Source organism: Nicotiana tabacum, chromosome 1 (assembly GCF_000715075.1).
Source record: "Nicotiana tabacum cultivar K326 chromosome 1, ASM71507v2, whole genome shotgun sequence".
NCBI lineage: Eukaryota > Viridiplantae > Streptophyta > Magnoliopsida > Solanales > Solanaceae > Nicotiana > Nicotiana tabacum.
This window is the reverse complement of record NC_134080.1, coordinates 201,541,034-201,564,670: the sequence shown is the minus strand read 5'-3', so window position 1 is coordinate 201,564,670 and position 23,637 is coordinate 201,541,034. Positions and strand designations below refer to the sequence as shown.

Below are 23,637 nucleotides of genomic sequence, written 5' to 3'. Positions count from 1 at the left end.
AAGAAGAACAAGTGTGAGAGATCACCCAAAACATCTTGGTTTCTTTCTCTTTATTTTTCTTGCAAGTTTTATGATGAATATTGTTTTATTTTGTTTACCCATAGTTATGAGTAGCTAAATCCTTTGTCTAAGGTTTTGATGGAACTTATTGGGGGATGAACTTCTTGTTTATGTGAATACAAATTGCTAGTTTCAATCTTTATTTGTTCAACTATGTTCTTGTTATAGTTAATTATTAGCTGTGCCTATTTAGTGTGCATAACTCGGGAGAGAGTGTATATTTAGGTTATTGTTGAACAACACTACTCCCAAAGTATAAGAGGGATCTATAACTGCGGGTTTAAAGGCGGGATTAGGGATAACGAAGCCTTGAGTGCAATCTGAAGTGAACTGTGTTAATTAAAGCTAGCTAGTGTATCTCGGGAGAGTGCATTGAGTATATTACTGTGATTACTCGGGAGAGATTTGCGGTAAGATGAGCGTTCATGATTGATAGAGGTGTGTTGGTAAATTTGTATGAAGTATAAACAGAAGGGATTCCATCATTAGGGGAAGTCATTACCTTAGCATTTTCTCATTATTGTTTACAACTTTAGCATTTTAGTTTACAGCTTGTTATTTACTTGCAATCTTAGTTAGTAAAGAAACTATCAACGGTGATTCAAACGTCTGGGGAAGTTGGTTCTCAAGAGTTTAGTAATTCTAAAGAGTGTGATTGATAGGTTAATTCTCTGTTGATTCGACTCTGGGCAGAATACTCAGGTTATATTTGCAACGTCCGCATTGTCCTTTTTATAAGGCATAGTTGGGCGTGATCAAATTTTGGCGCCGTTGTCGGGGAGTTAACGAAATTATCAATTACCATTGATAGAAATACAAAAATTCTTAGTGTGGTCAGTTTTCTCTATACCCAACTTGTGAATATTTGTGTAATTAATTTTTCTTACCTTAGTCTATGTTTATTGTTTGGGTCTTGTTTATTTTCTTAGTTTTGAAAAATGGCATCATATAATAAAAATTGGTGGGATGGTAGTTGTTCATACTGTGATGATCCTTGTCTTTATTGTGGAGGACCGCACTCGTGGCAAAATTGTTTAAATTTTTTCGGAGGTGGATTGTGCGCACAATCTCAAACCCATGAGTGGAGTATTCGTGATAAGTGTGGTTTTCAAAATGGTCATTGGGATGATTGTGTTGATTGGTCCTTCCCTTCCCCAAGCCCCCGCTATGATGATTCTATTGTTTTTGATGAAAATGATAGGGCTAACGAATTGGAAGAAGTTGAGCATGGCCTAAAGGAGAGTTCAAGCTCATGTTGGAGTGCTTACTTGAAGGAGGACACAAAGAACAAAGTGCCTTGGAGGAGCTTTTGGAAAATAGTCTCCAAAATTCCTTGTCACTTAATCAAAACCAAGAACTCTCAAATGCCCAAAATGAGAAAATAATGCTCATGTTAGAGACCATTCTTGAAATTGAGGAAGAATGTGAGCTAAAATTTGAAGAGTCAAGAATTGAACCTCCGCCAACCGACCCCATGAGTACCAATGATGCCGAGAAAAACATGGACTTAGAATCAACCGGTGTAAATAAAAATCTGGTTGAGAATGACTCTAGTCCGGGGGAAGAAGAGGATGTCAGAATAGAAAAATTGCAAAATGAAGGTTTGAAGTCACATTCCAAGCATTTTTCAACATTAGAATTGTGTAGTGATATAAAAATTGAACTACATGAGTCCGTGAGGGACTGCGAGGAGGAAAGGCAACAACCATACATTTTACAATTTGAGGAAACAAAAAACCAAAATGACATTCCTCACATGAGAGCCAAGAAGTGCAAAATGAAGAATTTAAGGCTCGGCTCAATAATCAACTTACCACCCCCTATCGCTCGTGGTCACAAGCTTGATTCCAAGCTAGGTGTACAGTTCATATCGTCCAAGTGGCGAGAAAAGTGGTAAAATTGTTTGCATCGTGCCACGACTTTAAATCAAGCGCTTGTTGGGAGGCAACCCTATTTTATTTTATTTTATTTTATTTTATTTTTATTTATTATTGTATTATTCTTGTAGTGTAGATTTTTTATTTTTAGGAACATGGAACACAAAGCCATTGGAAGGATGTAACAACAAACCATTGGTTGGAACTAAGTGTGAGGTACCCGCACGAAGGACCAAGATTGGGAGAAGTCTGAGTACCCCATGAGCTGCTAGTTCTTCGGCCTTTGGCCTACCAGGGAGTTTCTTTTACCCTCTTATTAGTATGGTATGCATTGGGGACAATGCACAATTTTAAGTACGAGGTGGGAGACTTGCCTTGATACTGTATTGTAGTGTACATAGACGTGGAACATGTTGTAATATTGTATATGTGTTGTTGCGTATAGTTGGCAGTACTCACATTAGGAGTAACTGACTTGGCCCAACGACGGACGCTTGTCGACGGGTCTCTTGAGGGTCAAAGTCGGATCTAAAAAAACAAACAAAGGTACAGGACTCTTCTTGAGGACGGACCACTTGGACAGTACTCTTGAGGGAAGTAGTCCATGTAGCTTCTTTTTATTTTATTTTATTGTTCTTTTCTAGGTAGTATAGTAATTCCCCCTTGGTTTTTCTTTAAACCACGGTTCTTTTCCAAGGGTTTTATTTGAACCGGGTGTAGTTAGTTTTTTTTTTTTGGGAGTAGGAGCCATTGTGTTGTGTTTTGAAGTGAAGCAATATCTCTTGACTTTGTTATGCCTTGAGAATAGTGAGTACTTTGGTTGTGACGCTTAGGCTCAGTTTTTGACTCTTGTAGAAGTATCTTAAATTGTATTATCTTAACTTTGCTCAACTAGAGTGTCTTGATGAATCCAATCCTGAGTGAGTTATGTGTCATGCGTGTGTGAGGTTTGTTGTATTCTGTGCATTGCATTTGATGTCTAGAACTTTCCCTGTGTGTTTGCAAAGCGAAATAGTAGTTTTGTTCAGTCTTGGAAGTGATATAGGCGTTTCTTTGTTGAACCAGATATATATATTTTACCCGCCTAATTGTTATGTATCGTAGTTAACCCCTTTGAGCCTGTAATCTAGTTTCTTTGGCAACCACATTACAAGTCTTACCCATTTGTTTGAATTAACCATCTATTTGAACCATTGTAACCTCTCATGAGCACATGAATTGTTATGAACTTTATAAAAGTTAAAGTGTGGGGTGGTTGGTTTGGCTTTTGAGTGGAACCAATGAAATAAGGAGAAAGGTGCACTGATTTGAAAAAGCAAGAGCCACTTGAATTGGAAAAAAAAAGGAAAAGAAAAAAAAATATTCTTTGATAGTGGTGACTCTTGATATAATTGTGTTTAAATAATGTGGGAGTTGATCTTTATTGATGTGAAGGTGGAGTTTGGTTTGACATAAGTATGGGGTTTGAATGTTAAATTATATGTATTAAAGTGCTTAGGGAGGTGTAGTCACTCTTATATCTAAATGTATCCTACCCGTCCCGTAGCCTACATTACCACCAAATAAAGTCCTAATTGATCCTAGATTGAATGAGCTCGATTAGTGGAGTAGTACACTACGGGCAAGCTTATGGTGCATCTTTTGTGGCATATGAATATTATTTCTGAGAGTGAGTCAATTCTTTCTATCTTGAGTTCCTAAGTGTTCTTAAATTTTATTGTATGAAACCACTTTTTTTTTGTGTAAGGGCACTTGATTCATGAAGGAAAGGTAATGTTAGTGACCTCTATATTAGAGTAAGTGGGTGAGTTGTGAATAATGCGTGGTACTTGTGAGTCAAATCTTGAGATGAAGATGTTACGCTTTTGTGCTTAGTCTATTTTAAATATTCTTGGTGTGATGAGTTAGGAAAATTGATTTAAAAAGGTCGTGTTTATATAAAGTGTAGTTTGATTACTTGAGGACGAGCAATGGTTTAAGTGTGGGGTGTTGATGATAGGCTATAATTACGTGTTTTAGTTGATTATTACACTCTAATTTAATGCACTTTAGTTGAGTTTGCGCTTTAATCGCTAGTGTTTTGCACTAATTATGTGTTTTATGCCTTGTAGGTGTGATTCCGAGCTATATAGATGTTATGGAATGAATTTAAGTGATTTTAAACTTTGAAGTCTGAGTAAAAGCTCAAGGAATTAAGCCGGGATCGTGTTCGGGGGTCAAATTTGATAGTTGAGAACAAACGAAGACTCGATGAGGCATATTGCGCACTGTCTAGTAAAATGCACATAACTTTTTACTCAGAACTCCATTTTGGCTCCATAATATATGGTTGGAAAGATACTCAAAGGGCTATAACTTTCATGTTTTGCGTTTTTCCAAATTCCAAACGGAACAGGATGAAAAACCGCGGTTTCACCACGACCGCGGCAGAACCGCGGCAGAGTGCAGACGCAGACAATTGAAGAATCAGAGGCCATGTTTGGCCGCGGTTTGACCGCGACCGCGGTAGAACTGCGGCAGGAGGCGGAATTTTCAGGGACTAAAGTGCAAAACACGAGATTTTTAGCCCAAAACCCTATTTTAAACACTAGACTCCGCCCAAGAGAGGATGTATTGTTTTTGGAGAGTATTTTGGCAAGAAGAACAAGTGTGAGAGATCACCCAAAACATCTTGGTTTCTTTCTCTTTATTTTTCTTGCAAGTTTTATGATGAATATTGTTTTAGTTTGTTTACCCATAGTTATGAGTAGCTAAATCCTTTGTCTAAGGTTTTGATGGAACTTATTGGGGGATGAACTTCTTGTTTATGTGAATACAAATTGCTAGTTTCAATCTTTATTTGTTCAACTATGTTCTTGTTGTAGTTAATTGACAGGATCCTCAATTAGTTGTGCCTATTTAGTGTACATAACTCGGGAGAGAGTGTATATTTAGGTTATTGTTGAACAACACTACTCCCAAAGTATAAGAGGGATCTATAACTGCGGGTTTAAAGGCGGGATTAGGGATAACGAAGCCTTGAGTGCAATCTGAAGTGAACTGTGTTAATTAAAGCTAGCTAGTGTATCTCAGGAGAGTGCATTGAGTATATTACTGTGATTACTCGGGAGAGATTTGCGGTAAGATGAGCGTTCATGATTGATAGAGGTGTGTTGGTAAATTTGTATGAAGCATAAACAGAAGGGATTCCATCATTAGGGAAAGTCATTACCTTAGCATTTTCTCATTATTGTTTACAACCTTAGCATTTTAGTTTACAACTTGTTATTTACTTGCAATCTTAGTTAGTAAAGAAACCATCAACGGTGATTCAAACGTCTGGGGAAGTTGGTTCTCAAGAGTTTAGTAATTCTAAAGAGTGTGATTGATAGGTTAATTCTCTATGGATTCGACTCTGGGTAGAATACTCAGGTTATATTTGCAACGTCCGCATTGTCCTTTTTATAAGGAATAGTTGGGCGTGATCACTGGGCACAGGGTTAACTCCCGAGCTTAGGAAAAAACTCATTAAATTCCTTATTAAAAATATGGATTGTTTTATTTCGTCCCACCTTGGCACGATTGGGATCCCATCGGTGATCACCACTCATCGAGATAGTTTGGACCCAAAGTTCAGACCGGTAAAGCAAAAGAGAAGGCAATCCAAGGTAAAACATGCATTCATCAAGGACTAGGCAACCAAACTTCTAAAAATAGGATCAATCCGGGAAGTAAAATATACTAAATGGTTAGCAAACGTAGTTGTAGTCCCCAAGAAGGGGAATAAACTTAGAATGTGCGTAGACTACAAAGACTTGTACTAAGCATGCCCTAAGGACTCCTTTCCTCTACCGAATATCGATTGCATGATCGATGCCACGGCCGGCCACGAGAACCTCAGTTTTCTCGATGCCTATTCCGGGTACAACCAAATACAAATGAACCCGTAGGATCAACAAAAGACTTTGTTTATCACTAAGTACGGTACTTATTGCTATAATATAATGTTGTTTGGGCTAAAAAAATGTTGGTGCCACTTATCAACGCTTAGTAAACCGAATGTTTGAAGAATAAATAGGTAAATCAATGGAGATTTATATTGATGACATGCTAGTTAAGTCCCTGCGCGCAGAGGACCATTTGACACATTTGCAGGAAACCTTCGACATATTGAGAAGATACAACATGAAGCTCAACCCTGAGAAATGTGCATTCGGGGTCGGTTCAGGCAAGTTCCTCGGCTTTATGGTGTCAAAAATGTTGGTGCCACTTATCAACGCCTAGTAAGCCGAGTGTTTGAAGAACAAATAGGTAAATCAATGGAGATTTATATTGATGACATGCTAGTTAAGTCCCTGCGCGCAGAGGACCATTTGACACATTTGCAGGAAACCTTCGACATATTGAGAAGATACAACATGAAGTTCAATCCTGAGAAATGTGCATTCGGGGTCAGTTCAGGCAAGTTCCTCGGCTTTATGGTGTCAAAAAGGGGAATCGAGATCATCCCCGATAAAATAAAGGCAATCGAAGGCATCACAGTCGTGGACAATGTTAAGGTCGTACAAAGGTTAACAGGACGAATAGCCACTTTAGGCCGATTCATCTCGAGGTCTTCGGATCGAAGTCACAGGTTCTTCTCACTGCTGAAAAAGAAGAACAATTTCATTTGGACCCTAGAATGCGAACAGGCATTGGAAGAATTAAAGCGGTATATTTCGAGCCCACTGTTGCTTCATACTCCGAAAGCGGATGAGCAACTCTACTTATATGTGGTAGTCTCGGAGGTAGCGGTAAGTGGTGTCCTAGTTCGAGAAGAGCAAGGTACGCCATTTGCTATTTACTACATTAGCCGAACTTTAGGTGAAGCAGAGACCCGGTACCCACACTTAGAAAAAATAGCGCTTGCTCTAATAAGTGCCTCTAGGAAATTAAAATTGTATTTTCAGCGTCACCCAATTTGTGTTGTAACCGCTTATCCCCTTCGCAACATTTTTCACAAGCCCGAACTCTCGGACCGATTGGCCAAATGGGTCATCGAAATTAATGGGTACGATATCGAGCATCAACCTCGAACGGCCATCAAGTCTCAAATCTTAGCAGACTTCATGGCCGACTTTACACAAGCCCTCGTACCCGAGGTCGAAAAGGAACTATTGCTAAAATCAGGTTTCCTCGGGGGTGTGGACCATTTTCACAGATGGTGCTTCGAATGTTAAGGGGTCCGGGTTAGGCATAATTTCGAAGCAGACAATACAATTAGACAATCAATCAAAACTCATAAGTTGACTAACAATGAGGCCGAGTATAAGGCTATGATTGCAGGTCTCGAGTTGGCTAAAAGTTCGGGAGCAGAGGTCATCGAGGCCAAGTATGATTCCCAACTCGTGGTTAACCAAGTCAACAAAACATTCGAGGTTCGAGAAGATTGAATGCAGAGGTACTTGGACAAATTGTAGGTAACCTTATACCGGTTCAAAGAATGGACCCTACAACATGTACCTCGAGAGCAGAACGGTGAGGCTGATGCCCTTATAAACTTGGGGTCATCAGTTGAAGATGATGAAATTAGCTTGGGGACTATCGTACAACTTTCAAAGTCGGTAGTCGAAGAAGGCCACGCCGAAAAAACTCCACAAGTCTAACTTGGGATTGGAGGAACAAATATATCGATTATCGGAAGAATGGGAAACTTCCGTCGGACCCTAAGGAATCGAGGACTCCGCGAATTAAAGTTGCACCATTCACATTGGCCGAAGATGGAACATTGTACAGAAGGATGTTCGATGGGCCGTTGGCAATATGCTTGGGTCCTGGAGATACCGACTACATCCTATGAGAAATTCACGAGAGCACTTGCGGGTACCATTCAGGTGCCAAATCACTGGTTCACAAAGTCATCAGAGCGGGGTATAATTGGGACAATATGATAAAAGGTACTATGGAGTTCGTTCAAAAATGCGACAAATGTCAAAGACATGCACCAATGATCCATCAGCCCGGGGAGCAACTTCATTCAGTCTTATTCCCATGGCCGTTCATGAAATGGGGAATGGATATCGTCGTCCCTCTGCCATTGGCCTCGGGTAAAGCTAAGTTCATTTTATTTATGACTGACTATTTCTCTAAATGGATTGAAGCATAGGCTTTCGATAAAGTCAGAGAGAAAGAAGTTATAGACTTCATCTGGGATCACATCGTATGCCGATTCGGGATTCCTGCCGAGATAGTGTGCGACAATGGAAAATAATTTATCGGCAGCAAAATGACGAAGTTCCTCAAATATCACAAAATAAAAGGATTTTATCAACGCCATATCATCCTAGTGGGAACGGACAGGCCGAATCAACGAACAAGACCATCATTCAGAACCTAAAGAAAAGGCTAAACGACGCTAAGGGGAAATGGAGAGAAATTTTGCCCCAAGTCCTTTGGGCATATCGGACAACAACAAAATCCAGTACGGGGGCAACGCCATTTTCTTTAGTATATGGCACCGAAGATCTGATCCCAGTCGAAGTCGGGAACCAAGCTTCCGGTTTTGATACATAATGAAAGAATCAAATCACGAGGCTATGAACATAAGGCTCGAATTGCTAGACAAAAAATAGGAAGCCGCCCTCGTTCGAATAGCTGCCCAAAAACAGCAAATCGAAAGATATTATAATCGAAGAGCCAATCTTCGACACTTCAAAAAAGGGGACTTAGTTATGAGAAAAGTCACCCTCAACACTCGAGATCTAAACGAGGGGAAACTCAGCCCAAATTTAGAATTACCATATTAGGTCCTCGGTGTTATCAGAAAGGGATCTTACAAGCTTGGCACGATGAACAATGAACAACTACCAAATAATTGGAACAAATCACTCCTCAAACGATACTATTTCTAAGGTATGACTCTCTCCCTTTTTCATTTATATTCGATACTAACTTATTACAAGTGTTCGATCAAAGATATCGGGAAATTCTTCAACACAAAGACCTCAGATTTTAAAGTGTGTGTTGCACTCTTTTTCCCTTAGATTGGTTTTTGTCCCAAATGGGTTTTTCCGGTGAGGTTTTTAACCAGGCAACAATTATTTGTACTACTTGGGGACAATTCAACAGTATACGAGACTTCTTTACAATCAACCCCGAAAACTGGGGGGCATCACCCTCGAATGTTATGTTTTCAAGGAAGATACTTCGTGTCAACAGGGTCTCAATAGGAAAATTTTGTAAAGAGCCAAACGGTCAAATGAACCGTGCCCATGTAAATTGCGGGAGCCCTAATGACAAAACATGTACGCATGAATGATCTATTGAAATAAGTACTTTTTCCTTATCAAATGTTCCATGCCTTAGTGAAATTTTTACTTTACAATTTTGTACTTACAATATATTATGGAAACCGGCTCAAGAGCCAATTGCAACTAAAGCTCGAGAAATTAACCTCGTACTCAAGGACTGCCATCCGAAAATTGACATGCTCGAATTATTAAACTTCAAAATCTTAAGACCTTAAAAAGGCAATCCTCGATTTTATAGGTCACGGCAACCCCACTCGGGGACGGATACTTTGAACAAGTTTAAAATACAATCGAGAAATAAGCCCAATTGGCAAATATCAAGTTAAAGGCTACGACCAAACTAACACGGTTCGAAGATGTTCGAATTCCGTAATCAAACAAGCCTTCAAATATTTTTATAAAATTGATTAAAAATGGACTACCCTCGGCAAATTTACATAGGAATTCAATAACATCAAACTTCGAAAAACTTAAGAGGCGCCAAATTATTTGAACTCTTGAACAAACTTATGCTACGACATAACAAAGTTTTTCGATAACATTGAATCCTAATGGGTACAGATTTATCTTATGCTAAGTCATAACAAATTTTTAGATGACTAAACTTTTTAAGCCAAAAAAAAGGAAAAAGCCACTCTTTTAAGGCAGTATTGGCCTAATTCAAGAGCCTAAATTTTGAGTTCGAAAAGTCTTCCTCACTTAACTAAATCCTAAAGGTCATCATACTTCGAGTTCAAGCAAATACTTGCTCGACTATAGAGATTGCACTAGTCCGATTTTGATCAAACTTCCCATGCCTAACACTTGTGAAATTTCCAAGACATGGTTGAAACAAAATTTGTACGAAGCGAAAATTGAAATAAAACAAGTCAAGACAAAATAAGGGAAATTCAAAAAGGAAAATTTTTATATACCAAAATTTTTCTTACAAGCACCATTTGGTCCGATCTAAAACTTTTTACAAAGGCTAGGGGCAGCCTTAAAAAAATACTACTAATCTTAAGGGCCTAGTTTTCTTCGGAGGCAGCTTCTTCGCCCTTAGAATCTTCTCCATCAGATCCGCTCGCATCCTCGGAATCCTCATCGGGGAATGCTAACTTCCGAGCCATTTCTTCCTCAGCCTTGGCAATCTCAAGCTCAGCGAATATGTCGACACTGCAAACTAGGATGTCCTCGAGAACCTCCCTTTGAGCCTCCCACTTAGAATGATTGACCATGCCCCTAGCCTGCTCGAGGGTGGCCTCAGCATCAGCTTTGTATTGATCCGCGATAGCCTGGGCCTTATTATTGGTCGCAACCACTTCGGATCTGTCGACATCGAGTTCCTCGGCTAAATTGGCTAGGTTGGCTTCGAGTTCCTCAGCCTTCTTCGCTTGGGCCGAGGCTTTGTCCTTTGCTTGATGAAGTTGCGACTTGGCAGAATCTAGGTCTGCCTGAACGGTCTCCTTTTGTGCAGCCAGCATGTTCATACATCCCTTAAACCACTCAGCCTCAGCTCGTACCTCGTCTATTTTCCCTTGAAAGTCTTTGATCTGTTCGAGCCTCTGTCGAGCCTGCATAATGGGTTTGTTAGTCGTTATATCCGATTTGTTTCACTATCATAAAGAATTTGGCATACCTGCTCTGCCATCTCTTCATGTGCGTTTCGGGCTTCCAATAGGTCCACCTGAAGCTTTTCACTAAGAATCTTATGAGTGTTGCACTTCTTAGTAAGGCCTTGAACCTCGACCTTGCGTTCCTCTCGGGCTCGAAGAAAGGCCTTGTGGTGCAACACCGAAGACTGCAAGAAAAGAATTAATGTTAGGATATTTACGAGACAAAAAACATAAAAAGGCAATAACCTTTGAACTTACCCAATTCAGGGCATGTTGGGCCTCGTTGAACAAGCAGGCAACATCCACTGCGTCCATTTTGGCTTGGTCCTCCTCAATGATCAGACATCGAAGGTAGATTTCTACCCTACGGGGGTAGAAAAAACTTGTGTATCCTCCGGGATCGAGATGATAAGAGGCCATTTCCGGACTGGATTAATGCTGAGATCCGGGAACTGATTGGCCAAAATATAGCTCGAAGAAGCCTCATTTGAGCTTTTGTTTGGTACGACCAAACCACCCAAACCACTGACGTCTTCTACGTTGGTAAAATAGCCACAAAAAAGTCTTCCTCCCCCTGGAACCCCTCTCTGTGACAAGTCCTCGTAGTATGGGCGTCACGAATCATCGATTTCGGGACTAGAGGGAATAGGAGGAATCCCCGACCACTATTGCCCCAAGTGGATCTTTGGAGGCATCACCGTCATTCTGGGGAGCCTCGAGCTCAGTTTCTTCCACAGATTTAACTGGCTCCTCGATGGCCTCTCTATCTTGAGGTAAAACATCTTCAACTCTCGCTGACTTAGTAAGCCGAGATGAAGCAGCTTCGACCCCCGCCTGTTCAGTAGTTCTTTGAACCTCGGTGTCAGATCGCACATGATGCACCAAATCGGAATCTTCTTCTTGATCCTCATCTTCGGTTTCATCTGTTAACTAGTGGACAGACTCCAGAGTTAAGGGGATGACCTTCCCCTTTGGTTTGCGGGGCTTTCTGGATGGTTTTTTCTTCTCCAGACTTGAGGAGCTCGGAGCCTCTTTTATTTTCTTCTCCTTGCCCTGCTTTGGGGAAGACATATAAAAAAGCGCCATTTCTTCAGCAGAAGGGGGCCTTATCGGCACATCCTTCCAAGACCTACAAAAAGAGAAAAATGAATAAGTACAGAAATAAAAGCACGAATGGAAACTTTGCAAAGAAAAAGGAAATTACAGTGGTTTCGAGCCTCCCATCGACCTCTCGGCAACTCCATCCAGGCACACTCGGAGTAGACTTTTTGATACACCAATTCCTCGACCCATTGCCTCATGTCGGGGATCACTTCTGGCATAACATTCTTGGCTACAACACAAAACATTTTAGATGAAGGGCAAAGAAGAAAGAAGGAACATCAACAATAGGTACTCGAAAGGCCAAGCAAACACTTACGTTCCACGTTCCATCTCTCGGGGAATGGCATATCTCCGACGGGGATCAGGTCCGAGGTCCTTATTCACATGAACCTATCCATCCAACCTCGATCTCGAGTCTTGTCTATACTCGAGAATGGGGGTTTAGTAGCTCGACGATAAAAGCTTGATTATTTCTCCGCGATAAAGCCGAGGGTCGTAGAGGCGCATGAGATAATCGAGGGTAAAAGGATGCCCCTCGATCTTACTTATGAAGAATCGGATGAGGATCATGATTCTCCAAAACGATGGATGGATCTGGCCCAGAGTGACCGCATACCTCTTACAGAAGGCAATGATGATAGGGTCTAAGGGACTTATCGTGAAGGGGTAGGTATAGACGGTCAAATGCCCCTCTTTGTAAGTAGTGATGGATTCTTCAGGGCTAGGCACTACAACATCCTTGCAAGCCTAGTTGCACTCCCCTTTTACCTTCTCGAGGAGGCGCTCAGTAATTGTTACACATGTACCTCCACATGGGCTCACATCACCCAGTGTCGAGGGTGTGTTTTCCACTTTGAAATCGGACGTAGTCGCACACTTCATCGGAACGAAGTCAGCGAGAGGATAATTAGGATCACAGCGGAGATTCCGGAACAGATCAGATCAAGGGCGGTTGTTTAGGCTAATCATGGAATTTACTTCTGTAATTAGAGTTATACCAGAATTAGGATTCTTCTACTATATAAAGAGGAGTCCCCATCATTTGTAGACACCTTACATTTATACAGATAAAAGCAATATAATATTCTCTCTTTAACTCATGTTCTCTTGTTCATCAGTTTGCTGCTTTTACTGTTCTTGCTCTACTAGCTCGAGGATATTCCAACTTGAGGACTTTGTTTAAACACTGGTTCGCTTTACATTATTGTCAATTTCTATTGCTTATCTTCACGTTTCTTAATCGATATTAAGTGAAATCACGTGTCCTTAAAACCACATTACAAATTTAATTGTTACTCAATTTTTAGGGTAAATACACTTCTCTTGTGCTACGTCTTCTTCTTAATATCCACATCAATGAAGATTTTCATCTCGTAATCAAGTATGTCTCTCCAATTGTATAATCTCCGCCACCTTATTCTTACAGGAGTGGCAATTGAAGTTTGAATTACATAGTCATAAACATATAAAATGTTTTACTCACCAAAATGTTAGAAAATTACATCAAATTGGTCACTATTACTGCTGTTTCTTTTTATTCTCTTTGTCACACCTCTTTTTACCCCCCAAAAGATATATGTTATGGATTGTGGGTTAAAAAGTTTTTCCAATTAAAGTAACAAATTTGTGTAGGGATTATTTTATTTATAGAGACATCACTTGGAATTGAATTTTCGGTGTTCCAAGTCACCATTTTTTTGAATCCCTAGTCAAAGGAAGGTTTGACTCTACTTTTTATCGGTCCTCAAAAATAAAGTTCGGGTAAGGAATTCTGTTGACCGAGGAGAAGGTGCAAGATATTTCCCGAGTCCCGTGATTCTAGCACGGTCGCTTTATTGGCTTAAAACTTGGCTTGAATTAATTTTGAATAAATTGTGCTTTATTTGATTTTCATGTTTTGCCTATGTTCGCTTTTATTCTTGATGACTTTTTAAATTCAAACTAGGACGAGTATCCCCGACCCTAACTTAGTCTAACCAAGACGAGTATCCCCGACCTTAGTTCGTGCGTCAAACCTAAAATTAGAGCCTACTCGAATGTAATTAAATAGAAAATTGTATTTATTTGAAAGAATTGGAACAAGACGTGTTCTCACAACCTTGCCATTTTATTTATATCTTTATTCCGAAGCGAGTCTTCCCGATATCGGTTAAGACAAAATTAATTATTTTTTGTTAAAATAAATTACATTAGGGGGAGTTAGATTATGGGAAAAATTGTTCATCTTTATTGTGGAAGAAAGTGCCTTTTTGTGGCTTAATGGTGGTAGACAACATATGAATATTTTATTGATATCGGACTTTATTTATCGCTTTTATTTACTAAATTATTAAACTCAGACCAATTGACTTGCTGCTGTGAAACGTTCGCCTTTTGAGGCCTTAATATTATTATAAAAAAAATATTTCCACCAAATCAAATGCACTTTTGTTCAAGAACATCATTTACTGCCAATGATTGAACCATAAGGAAATGAAAGGAAAATTACTTTTTTCTTTAGAATTGCACTTAAAGAGGAAAACTTACTCTACTCTTAAGAATTGCACTTGAAGAGTATGGAACCATCATCATAACAACAGGTTAACTTTGGCTAGCTAAAGATAAATTGAAATCGAGACCCAAACACGAGATTCATTTTTTATTTTAATGAAACAATGTTTCAATTAATTTAATACATCAACCCCAAAAAAGAAATTATTTGCTAGATGTATGACCATGGATTCATGTTCTCTTGAAACGAGTAATATGAATGTATATACCTTTTCATTATTAAAACTGCTTTACATGAAAATAAGTCAATACCAATAAAGCTGAGGACCTAATTTAATCTCAATGACGGGCTGAGATAGAGAAATAAAATACATTCTTTTAACTACACCACAGATTTCGTTGGTCACGCAACCACAAAGAAAAACTAATTGATACCTAAAATATGTGTTCCATGTTTAAAACCAAAGAAAGAAAAGGCAAGTCAACATGCTGTTTTGTGATGGAAATATCTTATACATTTAACTGGAATTTATGATATTAAAAACTGAAACATACCAACTTAAACATTTGAACATATATAAGTACATTGTTGTTTCATTAGCGATTTTTCACAAAAAAAAAAAAGGTGACAGTGAGTCACAATAACAAATCAACTATTTATTATATATGCTCACATACAAAACTTTACAAGAAACAGAATGCTTTTAAAAGCTTAGATTAAGCTGAAGAGAACTCAAATTGCTTCGTCTCCATTCATTCTTGAGCCAAAATTACAGTAGCACTTTAAGAGAATTACCTGGATAGCAGGAAGAAAATAAAGCAATGAGATGGGCAGAAACAATAGCAAAATAGCAGAAAAACAGGAACGAAAATGAGCAACAACAACAGCAAATTTGTATCCAGACAGCCCCAAAACCTTAAAGAAGAAACCCGGAATAAACTCTGAAAGACTTATTCTTTTTGAAAAGAGTTTTCACTCTAAGAAGTACTCATAAAGCTCACAATTTCAGCTTGCTTTCTTTAAGTTCAGCTGCTGATTTTTACTCCTAAAAGTGTATTTAATAGTGTGTAAAAATGCCTAGCAGAAGTGTGATAGAGTATGTAAAAGATGTGTATTTCTAGAGTCCAAGATGTGTACTCAAAATTTCTTAGAAGAAGGCTCACAATTATCAGCACTTTCCCTCTCTGATGTTGTGTCTTTTTTAGAGTCTCCAGATGATGATCCAAAAGTGAGGAAAGACCTCCCCTTTTATAAGAGGGAAAGTAAAGCATGTATCTTTGAAAATTTGTCCTTTGGATGGATTTTTTACCAAAATCTGTCCAATACTATTCAAAAGACAGTTTTTTGGTCAAAAAATCTGTCCAAAGGCAGTCCCTTTTACCAACTATGGACAAAATTTTGGAGTATTGTACTCCAACAGCCTTTGAACAGTAAAAGGCAACTAAACAAGTACCACATACTCAAGTATTCAACTTTTATTATGACTGAAATTCAAGGTAACACACTCATATATTCAAACTAACCAAATTATGGGTTGATACAACAGGAACAAGACTTAAAAGGTAACGGAACTAAGTATTCAAACAAACTAGATTGAAATTAATTGGATTTGTACAAACTAACATGAAGCGATTGAGATTACAAACTATCGTGCAAAACAGAAACTAAACAAGCATTACTAAATGACTAATAACAACTTAATGAATGACTAACTAAATAAACGATTCAGCTAATCTTTTTGATTTTTTCATGAAACTAGCATAAAACACTTAACTACCGACCGGCTAGGTCGGAAAACTGAAAATTCAAACTAAACAAATTCACACAAAATAGTTGACCGGCTATGTCGAAGAACCAAAAATCGGGACTAATAGACAATAGCGAACCACTCGACCGGCTAAGTCGAGCAACAAGAATTCCAAATATAACTATACTAACACATAGAACGATCATATGCTCATTTGATTCCTTAAGATTTTCTTAAAAGGCTAAGTTTGACTTTGGTCAATATTGCAAACAGACCCGGATTCGTGTTATGGGACCTGGGTGTATGCCTAAAATCGAATTCCGAGGTCCCTAGACCGAGTAATGAATTTTTATTAGAAATTGTTAAATTGAAATTCTAAGGATTTAATGAAAAGGAATAATGCTTGATCATGTTGGTATTGGGTCTGTATGTTGGTTTCGGAACCCGGTACAGGTTCAATATAATATTTTAGTCTTGTCTGTGAAATTTGGTGAGAAACTGGACTGATTTGACGTGATTCGGACATCCGGTTGTAAAGATAGGAATTTCAATGTTCTTAAAGATTTCATGCATTTTGGTGTTGAATCCGTAGTTTTAGGTGTTATTTCTGCAATTTGATCGCTCGAGCAAGTTTGTACAACAATGTTGGACTTGTGTGGGTGTTCAGAGTGGAGCCTCGAGGGCTCGGGTGAGTTTCGGGCATGGGTTGGGGTGAAAAACACCCCAGTTTTCTGGTGTTTCTGTGAGAAATTGCATGTCTTGCAAATGCGAGGAATTTGTTCGCAATTGCAACCTCGCATTTGCGAGGAAACCACCGCAATTGTGATAAAGGTAGCAGGTGGACAACGTCTCATTTGCGACAATTGCACCGCAATTGCGAACCCTACAGTGTCTGCATTTGCGACCCTAGGATCGCATTTGCGATGAAAGCAGTAAGGGAGCCAGTTCGCAATTGCAAAGATTTTGTGGCAATTGCGAGTTCGCAAATGCGACATCAGAGACCTGAGCACAGCTTTTAAAAATGGGACTTAGGCCATTTATTTCATTTTATCTCTACACGTAGGCGATTTGGAGTTTTCAAAAAGGGGATTTCAACATAGCATTGTGAGGCAAGTTAATTCTACTTAATGTGAGTTTAATACTTGGGTTTTGGGTAGATTAACACACAAAAATTTATGAAAACTATGGGATTAGAGCAAGACCTAGGGTTTTGATAAAAGTTAGATTTAACCTCGAATTTTTTTATGAATGAATTATAAATCATATATTATTGATCCTTAGGTTATAGAGAACAACTTCCTTCGAAGAATTTCGGAATCAGGGCACGTGAGCCCGGGGTCGGATTTTAGGAAACTTGTGTTTAAGGTTGGGAAATTGCTTAAATAGCTAGAATACGATCTTGTGAGCTTATATTGACTAGTTCCTACCTCATTTAACTAGTTTTGGATCGTTCCGCTTCAAATTGAGGGTTTGGGCTCGTTCTTGGTATTGGAAGTACACTTTGGAGTGAGGTGAGTCTCCTTTCTAACCTTGTAAGAGGGAATTGTCCCCATAGGAGTAATAATTGTATAATTTGCTACTAAATGCAAGGGCTATGTACGCACAAGGTGATGAGAGTCTGTGCGTAGCTACTATCATGTTAATTGTCCGGGAAGTTGAGGACCCGTGGCATGCTATATTTGCAAATGTTATATGTCTTCTTGCTAATGTGATCATTTAGGATATGCTAGAGAATTGGAAATGAACATGAGTGAACATATTCTGTGTTGAACACTGCTATGAGTTTATCTGAATATAAGTGCACCTTCTGGTATTTTTCTGTTGATAATTGATATTTGTGGATGGGGCCGATCGCCTCGGTAGAAATAGATGCATCTATGGTTCGCGTCATTCGACCCTCTGGAAGTGCACAGTTTATTTTCTATTGGATCGGGCCGTCGACCTCGGCATAATGTGCGCATGATATCTATGTGAAATCTCATCCATGACTTGTTCTGCTAAATATTTGAAATGTAAATGGCTAACTATAAAAGTGTTTAAGAACATGACTTATTACTTCTTGCTACAAACTGTTGATTATTTGTGACTCCCATACTTAGAATAACACTTTATTATATTATTTGACCTTAGTAAGTATCAAGTCGACCTCTCGTCTCTATTTCTTCGAGATTAGACGGGATACTTATGGGTACATATTGTTTATATACTCATACTACACTTCTGTACTTAATTGTACAGGATCTGAGGCAGGAACATCTGGCTATCAGTCTGGTGCGTGCCCCTGATTCATAGTCCGAGACTTCCACGGTGATCTGCCTCTTCCTATGCCGTCCAGCAGCTTGATGGAGTCTTTCTTTACGTTTGTTGTCTATTCTGTTTCGGACAGTAGGATAATTTTATTCTTTTGTATATTTTGCTAGTTCCCCACTACTTGTGACACCAGGTCTTGGCACAAACATTAGAAGACTCTTACTTTGGGGTTGTATGATTACTTTTGGCAAATTACTGTTCATTTCTGGTTTTAGCTTTAACTTAAGGAATTGCTGCACTTATTTTTGGTGAAAGTAAAATGAGAACTTAATTATACTTCCGCGTTGGCTTGCCTGACAATGGTGTTGGGCGTCATCACGATCTATTAGGGAAATGGGTCGTTACATTGGCCGAGAATAAGAAGAACAAAAAAAATTAAAATAAAAGGACGAGATTTGGTATTTACCACTGCTCGAGGCAATGATTCCGACCTTTGAGCACCTTTTTCTTGGTGATAGATGATGGTTCGGCCATCCCTGAAATCACAGCCTTGGCGCCATCACCGTATCACAAAGAAAAGAACGCTTAAGAGTCGAGGAGGAAAACTAGAGGAAGGCGTGGCAACTTGGTGGTGGTAGCCGGCAGTGGCGATGGTGGACGAAGACGTAGGGTTTGTGTCAGAGTTTTGGGGTGAAACCAACATAGAATGATACATCATGTGGAGCTCTACACGCCTATGTAAGTATTTTATGAAGGAGAGGTCTAAAACTCGATGAATTTACAAAATAAAGTGAGTTGAGGTTTCGAATTTTGGTTTATTCGTGGAGTTTTGGAGGGATTCAAGGTATTTGGTTCGTGGATTCATGAAGAGGAAGAGGAGAGGAAGAGATTGTCATTGGTTTGAGGGTGTTTGGCCACCGGAGGACGGCGATGGACAGCGCCGCCGCCATGGTGAAGGGCGGCGGTGACAGGGAGTGTGGAGAGAAGAGAGGGGGCTAGGGTTTTGGAGCTTTAAATTTGGAATGGGAAATGAATCTAAGCCATTGGATCAAAAAGAATGGAGGATGAGATTTGATCTTACATTTACTTATCAAAACGACGTAGTTTAGGTATGAAACTGCGTCGGTTCATGATCTACTAGCAGCCCCTCAATTGGCCTTGATGTTGCACTTTTGGCCACTCTTTCAAATTTGGCCCAATTTCATTCTTAATCCTACTTATTAAGCTTAATTTACACAAACAAATAAATTAATTAAATAACTTATTCAAATGATCAATTAACTAGATTAATTCACCAATTGAACAGTTAGTTAATTCCTAAAATGCACAAATGAAAAAAGAACTATTTTTTGGTATTTTATGATAGGAAATATGCAATTAAAGACACAAAAATTGAGAAAAATAATTAAAATTACAAAACACTAATAACTTTAGGAGGTGTTAAAATAGTGCAAAAATTAGGTGTTCACACTCTTTATTCCTTCTCTTTCTCCAATAGCCTGAATTGAAGAAAGAGTAATTTCAGGACACAAGCCTGAATTCTGAACTACACAATTTGAACTTTAGATAGAGTATACCTTAAGTTTGAATTGAAAAAATTAAACTTCAAGACACTGAAGCTGAAATTGTGAAGTTTGAATTATAAAAATTATAAATGCAAGATATATGTCTTTCATATACGCAATTATCATTTAATCATAACTTACAGGTTAGATAATATCTGTTTACCTTAACTATTAATTGTTATGATTAAATTGTTTAGTTTCATGTAAACATCAAGTACAAGGAAGTATTTATATTTTAAGGGGAAAAAAAGGGAAGTATTTATATAAATTAGAACGAAAGGAGTATAAAGTATGCATCCCTTAGTGACAAAGAAGTAGCTAATGTCTTAGATACTCATTCATTAATTTGACCTATCATACTGGATCTAATAGTGCAATTGAAGGATAGAGACCTTTTGTTTTTTTCTGAATTTGAGAAGATGGGTTAATGGATGCTAGCAGCTCTAAGATCTCCGTATTTCTCTAAGTTTCCAGGGAGCACTGGCAATAAGAGAACGACAAAAAACATGATCGACAGATAATATAGTATGAGACTATTAGTTGTAACCTAAGTTGTAATAACACCTAGTGGCTTTTGTCCCCAAACATATTGATGGTGCCTAAGGGTTCCTATCACTCCTCTAAATGTGGGCTCCTTGTTTTCATTCTCTGCCGACTACATACTACTGGTTAATGGCGGAGTCAGAATTTTTACTAACAAAGTCAAAATATAAAGAAATATTCACGAAGAAGTCAAGCGAAGTCAATATATATATAGAGAGAGAGAGCGAGAGAGAGAGCATTGGCGGAGCCAGAATTTTCATCAAGGAGTATCAAAATAGAAAAATTAGATATACCGAAAATTTAAGGGAAGTCAACGTATAGTAAATATGCATAAAACAAAAAAAATTATCTACTAATATAGTGTAATTTTTCGGCGAAGGGGTGTCAATGACACCCCTTTGTTGAATGTGACTCCGCCACTGAGAGAGATTCAAAATATAAAGAAAAATTCATGAAGATGTCAAGCGGGGAGAGAGAGAGAGAGAGAGAGTGTGTGTGTATATATATTTATATATGCACACACAGATGTGGTGCAGGATGTTCCTCTCGATATAGTTGGGTGAGCTATTGTCGTCGCCTTGCGGAAGGATTTTTCTATCGTTTTGGCTCGATAGTTGTGCTTCTAAGAGCTTGGAGGCTATGCACAGGTTGCTATGATGCTCGCGATTGGTTATCGCACAGTATTGACTTGATGGTAGGAGACTTGCCTATGTGTTGGGGCGGTGAATGAGTTGAAAGGAAATCTACTCAGTGCACGATTTAGAGATATGATATTTCAGTTCCAACGGAGGAAAAGCAATTGGCCTATGAATGTCCACATATATATATATATATATATATATATATATATATATATATATATATATATATATATATATATATATATATATATATATATAATGTAATTTTCGACAAAAAAGTATTAATTGACACCCTTTAAATGTATGTTGCTCTGCCACTGATTACAGCTTAAGATCTTTGTGCATGTCTCGATCGACTGTCACAAGTGGCTAGCAATCTCTCAACTAGCTTATTTGCTAGTGGTTTTTGGGTTTGAATTTGTTGGATTATATACCACAGCGGAAGCAATAGCAGAATCTTATTCACGTGTAATCTAAACAACTAGCACGTATGGAGATTTTAGGGTTACCTCTTGAAGCGTAAACACAACAAATATGTCGTTCTCCAGTTCCTCAGTTGATACCACACACCAGTAGATTTCCACAATCTTCTACTGTGTTACCCAAACAATAACCGAAAATAGAGAATTTTGAGTGGGCAAAATTCTAGTAGAAACCGCAGTCAGAATCATACCCCAAACGTCCAGCCCTTATATCCATCTATATAGCTGCGTTGTTAGGTCAAAACCGTTTTCAATACCTGTTAGGTTTCCTTCTCCAACTAAGGGACGGTTTCCATGTTTTCTTTCCCACTAAGTAACAGTTCCCACTATTTTCTATTATTTAGGCACAGTAAGGACCACAAAATTTAATTAACAAGGCTTCCTATTATGATATTAATTTCGAAATTCTGAAATTAATTTCCATCATAATAAATTACGAATTATTCTACTAAAAATTCGTAATTGCACTCCTTAGTTCAATTTCGAAATTCTTCCATAAAACCTTATTTAACTCCCCATGTTAAGATTCAGATACTAATCAATCAAATTAAATTACTTACTATTTAATTTATTGATTACTTCCTTTAGACTTACACTTAACTTATTTCATGTGTCGGATACAAAATTCACCGGCCGGGTTTACACATGAAAACTTATAAGCTTTCATAAAGGAGTATCATCAATCTCAAAATCGAGACATGGATTCCATCAACTAATTATTACTTCGCCAATGTATATCGTTGTTATCCAATTTACCAGGCTTATTGACTCGCGAAAGAATCTCGCCTTTCAATAAATCAAAACAACAAGTGACATACATAACTAATAATAATTATATCAGGATTAAGAGTATAAGTACATTAAATGGACTAGAGAAATTATTTTATGAAGTCAGTATAAAACACTCATCTCTACTTGATCCGTTCAATACATACAAAATGTACTAGCACAAGAAGTTGGAATTAAACCATTCCCATAATCAAGATAAATTATATTTAATCTTGTGCTACAATCATTCCGATGATTTGTCCAATTTCATCATTAGATTGTGAACATTAACTTTTATGTCTTACAAGAACCGATAATTTAATCTTCCGTGTATAAGTTAAACTCTATACACTAAATCATCTACTATGTAAGCAATGGACGCACAAACCAACACATGATCTATTTAAAATGAAACTTTATTGAATTTAAACAAGTAAATAAATAATTGTTCATAAAGAATACTATAACAATACGCATGACTTATAGTATATTCTAACAGTAATTATCAAGTAAATATCACCAGACGGAATGCCAAAGATTCTTCTATTCTTAATTAAAAATTTCGGATTGAAGTTCTAAAAATAAAGTTTTTTTATAGAAGCGCTAAATAAATCTCCAATAATTAACGTTTTTCGATGCAAATTCAAATTAATTAGACCATTGAGTTTCGTACATCGAATGGTTGAAGCAAAAGAAAGAAGTATAAGCAAACTAGTATTTATATAAACTTTTGTACAGCTAGTTGGACGTTTAATTAGTCCAATGCTTCCTGCTCAAAAAACAATATTTACATAATTAACTTATGTGGTAATTTTTGAATTAAGCCTCTCAAGTGTTGACCTTTCTTCCCCCTTTGGTGAGATATAAATTAATATTACTCTAATTAATACATGTATTACTCGCTAACATTATCTAATTTATCTTTAATAATTAGTGTAGTATTTATTAAACTTGTCGAATGGTTATAACAAAAAAAGAATTCATGTTCAAGAAGAGAAAACTAAGATTTATTTATTATTTATCGTATATTATATTTACCACAATTTTGACTTCCTTTCAAAATAGTAGTAATTCTTTATTTTAATTACATGCATCCATTTTCTGCAAAATACCTTTTCTTTAATTAGTCCAAAAATTAATACTTCTTTATATTTTTGAAAACCATCCAACTCTAGCAGACACTTATCTTACTACTAGTCATGAGCTAGCCCGTGCTGAGCTCGGGCCCGAGCTCAAGATGGATAAG

The 23,637-nt window shown here is 37.9% G+C and overlaps 1 long non-coding RNA gene across 1 annotated transcript; it reads right to left on the bottom strand.

The window, feature by feature from the left end:
• Positions 1-14,860: 14,860 nt before the first annotated feature.
• On the bottom strand, positions 14,861-15,747 carry LOC142162635 (uncharacterized). Its single transcript, XR_012693877.1, has 2 exons — positions 15,311-15,747; positions 14,861-15,190 (listed from the first exon to the last, which is right to left on the bottom strand). It is a non-coding gene; the product is annotated as an uncharacterized LOC142162635 (long non-coding RNA).
• Positions 15,748-23,637: the final 7,890 nt, after the last annotated feature.